Below are 6,660 nucleotides of genomic sequence, written 5' to 3'. Positions count from 1 at the left end.
CCAGCTTGTGGAGCTCTGTGTCAGGCATGCCCAAATATGGAGTGTTTTGAGGTCAGAACAGGCCAGCTCCATATATGGACGCTGGGCAGAGGCCCGGTCCAGAGCCCAGACAGAAGCCCATTTAAATTTAAGTGTGATTGAGCGAGTGGCTGATATTTTGGGTATTGGAATTTGGCTAAATTCTGCATCGATGCTGACTTAGGGAAAGGGTGCATAACGGGGCAGGGCTGAACCATTTCACATGGGACAGTCCTTCAAGTGAGTCGGTAAGGGAGCGGATTGGAGTGGCAGAGAGGTGAAGAGTGAGTAGAGAAAGAAAGAAAGAAAGAAAGAAGAAAAAAAAAAAGTAAGATAGGAGAGATAGTCATGAAAGTGTGTGTGTGTGTGTGTGTGTGTGTGTGTGTGTGTGTGTGTGTGTGTGTGTGTGTGTGTGTGTGTGTGTGTGTGTGTGTGCGTGTGCGTGTGTGTGCGTGTGCGTGTGAATAGAGGCCCACGGGGCATCTGGACCACAACCAACCCTGTCACAGAGATTTCCCTCTCTCTCTCTCTCTCTCTCTCTCTCTAGAGGAAGAATTAGCCAGACAGTCACCAACAGTCGCTGCCAAAACTGGACGGAAACACACTTAAATAATGTCCTCAAATGCCAGAGCAGTTTGACAGGCTGACACGAGTTTTATTTGGCAAAAGCAAAAATTGTCAAAAAGAAGGTCTTCTGGAAAATAATAACACATTAGTTACAGAATTCCTCACTGACATCCATGACATGCGGTGTGGCTACCATTTTCTTCTGTGTATTATGTTCTGACACCTCTGTTTTCACTTGGAGTTTTGAGATCAAACCCGTTACGGAAGGAATGTCGAGGCGTGAACCCCCAAAAGCGGAAACTTTTGGGATGATTCCTTCCGCGGGACAGTGACGGTTGAATTATATTCTTACTATTCTATTGTGATTGTGTCACTGGCACCGCCCTATAGCATATATAAAAAATATAATACTGCAGTTAAAGGGATATTTCACTTTCAAACATCATTTGGGATCATCTTCTACTCAGGATTTTGTAAACACCCCAGAGAGTTTTTAAGCGTCTTGATTCAGTATTTGGATATTTGATATTCATTTTAGATGCCCTGCCCCCTTCCTTTACAAACCCATTATAACTTCAAACTATGATAGATTCATCGAAAACACAAATCCTTGGTAATGGTGACTCATACTGCCCTCCTAATATGTGAGGGATGTGTATTTTTCGGTACTTTTTTCCCTAACCCAGGGACGGGGTCCCTTTAGTTTCCATTTGTACAATCAAGTACTTGGGACGAATAACAGTCTTAAGTCCATCATTTATTCTGACCCCTCCCCGAAAAGGCCTATAGCCTGACCCCTTATCCATAATTTATACATTATGGATAATTAGTGTGGACTTCGACTGTTAATAAAGCTAAATTAATATTTTGAATGTTACCTCTTATTAGCGATACACAGTCCATGCTAATATAGCATCGGTCAAAAGCAATACTCTGTCAAATGTTTCATGCTGAGACTGTACAAATGGAACCAAAACCGACAGGCAGCAATACTCTGTCAAATGTTTCACGCTGAGACTGTACAAATGGAACCAAAACCAACAGGCTCCCCTTTCGCTTCTATTTGTAAAATCTGTGAGATAAATAATTAACACTAAAGAAGTTGCCTGTCCGTGTACAGCGCTCTAATTAGCCAAAACGAGCGGCGTCAGTGGGGCAGTGTACCGCGGAGCGCCATACAACTCCCCGTGGTGCAGTAGGAAAATGAAAGGAAGCGTATAGCAGAGGGTTGTATAGGAGTGGTGTCTGTTGGCACCGGCAGGCGCTTTGGAGCCCTGAGCTGGATAGAGTTACACAGCCTGGCCCGACTCAGTGAGCAGCCATGCTATGCTCACTGGACCCGGCAGAGCTGGGCCCGTTGCAGGGTCCATGGACCCGGAGCAGAGCTGGGCCCGTTGCAGGGTCCATGGACCCGGAGCAGCGCTGGGCCCGTTGGCGCTGCAGGGTCCATGGTAGTGTAAGGTTTTACTTTGGTAATACTTAACTGGACTGTACCACAATAAAATAAAGACATTTACTTCACAACAACGGTAACAACTAAATAAATAAAATAATCAAACGTAAAAGGTATTTTAAAAAGATGCAATATTTGCCTCTGAGATGTAAATGTATCTATAGTAATAGCAATGGAAAAAATATGCATACTTAAGTAAGGTAAAAGTACCTCAGAATTGTATTTTAAGTGCAGTAAATAGGTAAGTACGGTTCCACCCCTGGCCCAAGTCCTCTGAGTGGAGCCAGGAATGTTTGACGTTGGAGGGGAAGAAGAAGAAGAAGATTAAAAAAAGATTAACTGTTTTCCGATGAATCCAATGTAGTTATGATTTAAAGTCACAAGCTCCTGTTAATACTTTTTACTGGTTTAATACAGACAACACAGACATACTTAACTTGATGATGAATTGAATATGAAGGACCCCCAATGGAAACAAGCCATAGGCTTTCTGGGGTTTTAAATCCTCTTAGCAGTCCTTGTATTGAACTGTAATTTCCTGTGCTTTTTTTTTTTTTTACCTTTAAACTGTATTCAATCAATCAACCACTATCACTCTCACAAAAAACGAAACTAAATAATAGGATTTTGCTATTTTTTTGACACTTTGGTATGATGAAGTAGGGTATTCATTTACAGAAGAAAACTAATTTTACAAGGTATATGTCAGCGGCGATGGCCACGCATTGTTGTAAGCTTGTAAATCGGCTATTTCCACTATTTAAATGATCGTACAATACAAAAATAATGGTTTTGGACATAAAAGGTTTCGACCATATCTACAGTATTTTATTCGTATGTTATTGTGCATTTTAAAAAATCCCCGTGATGTCAGTCATCGTGGCTGTTGGGGTTTCAACATCTGCTTTGTGTGTTAGGGACAATGGCCCAAGTCAGGACATGTTGCGACTTATGGTTTCAGCTCTAAATCAATACCCCCCCCCCCCCCCGCCCCAATACACACACACACACACACACACACACACACACACACACACACACACACACGTCTTGTGAGGACATCAGCGTTTTAGGACAGCAAATTTGAATTATGAATCCTTGCCATTCTTAAGCTGAAAATAATGAATCTACACGGTTGTAGAGTTTGTAGAGATTCTGTTTTCGGTGCTTGACGCCTACATATAAATCAGGCATATAACTCCAACCCTTAAAACCTAACCTATAAAGTCCATAATCTTAACACCAAATCTTTTCCTATCATGCAGAAAAAATAAATTACAGTAGCGTTATACTGGCATCCCTCAAACCACTGGTGCTCATGAAAGGGAATAATGTTCAAGAGAGATTCTCTAGAATAGTTTCCTAATTGTAAGCAACCATGAAAGAACATACATTTCTCTTGTGAGGACCATAATTACCTCACAATGTTTTTTTTCCTCAAATTTCTATCATACTTGTACTGACAGACCTTGTGTATATATATACCTCACAAGTAGCCTATAGTAGTACAAGTACACACACACACACACACACACACACGTCTCGATCACTGGCTTGTTCCACTGGCGAGCGTTCAAGAATGGACAAGCGCTTATTGAGAAAGAAGGAAAACAGTTTTGGTAGAGAGTGGGGGCGGCGGGTTGGTGGTGGGGGAGTTCTTCTGAAGGGGGACGATATATATATTATATACACACACACACACACACACACACTGTAGTATATCTCTTTTCCAATTCACTACAACAAGAAACAGATTTATAACAATTAGTCTGAGTTAACTGGGGACGGTTTATTGAGCAGAAAACGCATGTGACAGGGGGAGGAGGCGGGGGAGTGAAATATCTGCCCACATGCACGGCCCCGAGCAGAAAATGTACGACCACAGACCGTCTGTATCGGACGTTATAATTTACTCCCAGCATGCATTGTACGTTACAGTGGTGTAAAGTACATTTACTCAAGTACTGAAGTTTACTTAGGTAATTTTTTGAGGTAGGCTTTTTCTTTTTACTTGTGTGGAGTGTTTCCAATTTCCAATAGGCCTAATTTTACTTCCACTTCAAGATGTGAAAACTTTTGTTACTAAGTTACTTTGAAGATTTGGAAGCCCACCCTGAGCAAGAAAGTTTGCGACGGCACACAGTGGCAGCAAAATAACTCTCCCTTAACTGGAAGAAAAATGTCAGGCAGACCCAGGCTCTGGGGCGGGCGGCCATCTGCCTCAAACCGGGAGGGGAAAGAGGGAGAGAAGAGAGAGAGCAATAGCAACAACAGAACCAAATTTGATGACAGCAGCCACAATAAAAGCAATACTTAGTAGCAATGACAATAGCGTGATGAGCCAATAATGTTAATTGTAATTGTGAAACACGCATTATTAGTACACACAGTACAATGCGTAGTGTCAATGGAAGAGTCCATTTGCAGAGGTTCTTTGGTTCAGGACCCCCGGGCCCCAAGTGGGGTCGTGGGAAGATGATGTTCCAAGCTTGTGGATATGTTATTTTCAACTCTTTGAGGCGGAAATGTACAATTTCAAATGCATCGATTGTAAAAAGGAAATTTGTACTTTTGAATATGTGCCGTAAGTGTTTTATTTTATAGATTTGACTCAAATGTTTGACACAAATTTGAACAACGTTCATCACAAACTTCTCTATTAAAATTCTGGAAGGTGTCCAAATAGACACCAAGCGTTTCTTTTATTATTATTAAAAATAAATTACAGTTTAGAGAGGGGTCAAAATATTATGATTTCAGTTTTGTTTTGATTTAATTGGAGAACATGTCTAGCCATTCGACCTTTGGATATCGTCGAGGCATTTACAATTATTATTTTTATTCCGGAGTATGTATACTTTGACTCAGGGTCGAGTACTTTGTCCACTACACTACTCGACACAGCGGAGCTCAGAAACACATCATCGCTTCCTCAGAATGTATCGATATCCACGTGGGCTGTATTATATTATATTATATGATATCATTATATATATATTCTGTGGTGTTCACCTCTTTCTCAGTGGGTAATAAGTGAATTAGTGGGACGTAGAGGATGATGGACGACAGGGGGGCGGCATGTCTAAAAACCTGCCGTAAATCCTGGTGCCGCGGCCACTTAATACCCTGGCCAAGAGACCCCGGGACTCATTCCTCAACGCCGGACACACTGACAGCCCCAACAGCCATCCATTATTACATGACTCTATGAGAACCACTCCCATTGTCCACTTTCTCTCTCTCTCTCTGTCTCCAGCTATCAGTGCAGACATATCTGCATTATGGACGGACTGTGACAGATGGGACTGGCCCAATGACGGACACTAATCAAGTACATTTTGTGCTTAAAGCGGCACCATGTAATCTTTTTAATTAATGAAATGTAACATTGTACAATCTGTGTGGTGGAGTATGCAAATACAATATATCTTATGCAATCTGTATGGTAGAGTATATGTTGATAAAATATAATTTATACAATCTGTATGGTAGAGTATGTTCATTTAAAAGTAGTATACCTCAAGTTCTTATTGATTGGAATCACTTTTAATAATGTCAATATCTAATATACTATTTTTATGTTTTGCCGATTATTTTTGGGGTCCAACTTGCAATACAGTCACTAGAGGCCCATTATGGTTGGCAATCGGCAGCCTAATCCAGTGGTTCCCAAACGTTTCAGGGCGAGACCCAAAAGAGAGATTAGACGTTTGCCCAGGACCCAAACTATAGTGAAAATAAATAGCAGATATACAAGTGCACATATATCGTTTCGCGCTGCGTTGCGAGCTTGTAGATCAGCTATTTTCACTATAGCCTACTTCTTATTCGTATTCATGGAATTTCTTAGATTTGTTTGTTTGATTGATTGTTTTAAAATGTATTACATTGTTTTTTATTTTATAATAAATATATATATACACACACACGCATTTAAAAAATCACACCCGTGCGAAGTGAGGGTTGCTTTTATCATCGTGTTTAGGACAAAAATCTCAGACACATGATGAAATTCTCCATTCATTGTCAATAGCATTTAATGTTTGTGTGAGGACAAAGATCTACACTATAGCTGAATATAGGAGGTGCTAACGCCCCTCAAAAATATATATATCTATAGGGCCTATATCATTTCTTTAGGAAATGTCGTTTTTACTCGAGTCGTGACTCGTGACCCATAAAAATTGGTCTGTGACACACAAATGTGCCCACTGTGTTCAGGAAACGGTGGACTAATGCATATTATAATAACATCTTTGAAATAATAATAAAATAGGTGAGAGTCACTGTCCTACTTTCTCCAGAACTCTGCTCCGCCTCCAGCACCCCTCCCTCCCACTACCACAACAGCTGGCTTGTCATCTAGTCATGTGACGTGTGTGTAACTGTGTACCCCCCTTCCCTCAACACTATCAGCTGTGTCACAGTGCGTAACCCAGCCCTGCCTTTCAACATCAACCTTTTACAATGACCACATATACAAGGTTTTTTACCCGAAAGCAACAACACGGCACACAGCATAGATCTGTTTTACAACAGCCCTGTCATAACACTAGAAATATACAACATAGAAATATACACCATACAGTAGATCAGCTTTACTATGGCCCTGTCATAATGCT

Source organism: Protomyctophum bolini (assembly GCF_963924005.1).
Source record: "Protomyctophum bolini genome assembly, chromosome: 16".
NCBI lineage: Eukaryota > Metazoa > Chordata > Actinopteri > Myctophiformes > Myctophidae > Protomyctophum > Protomyctophum bolini.
The sequence above is the reverse complement of the archived record's forward strand: the minus strand, read 5'-3'. Positions refer to the sequence as shown.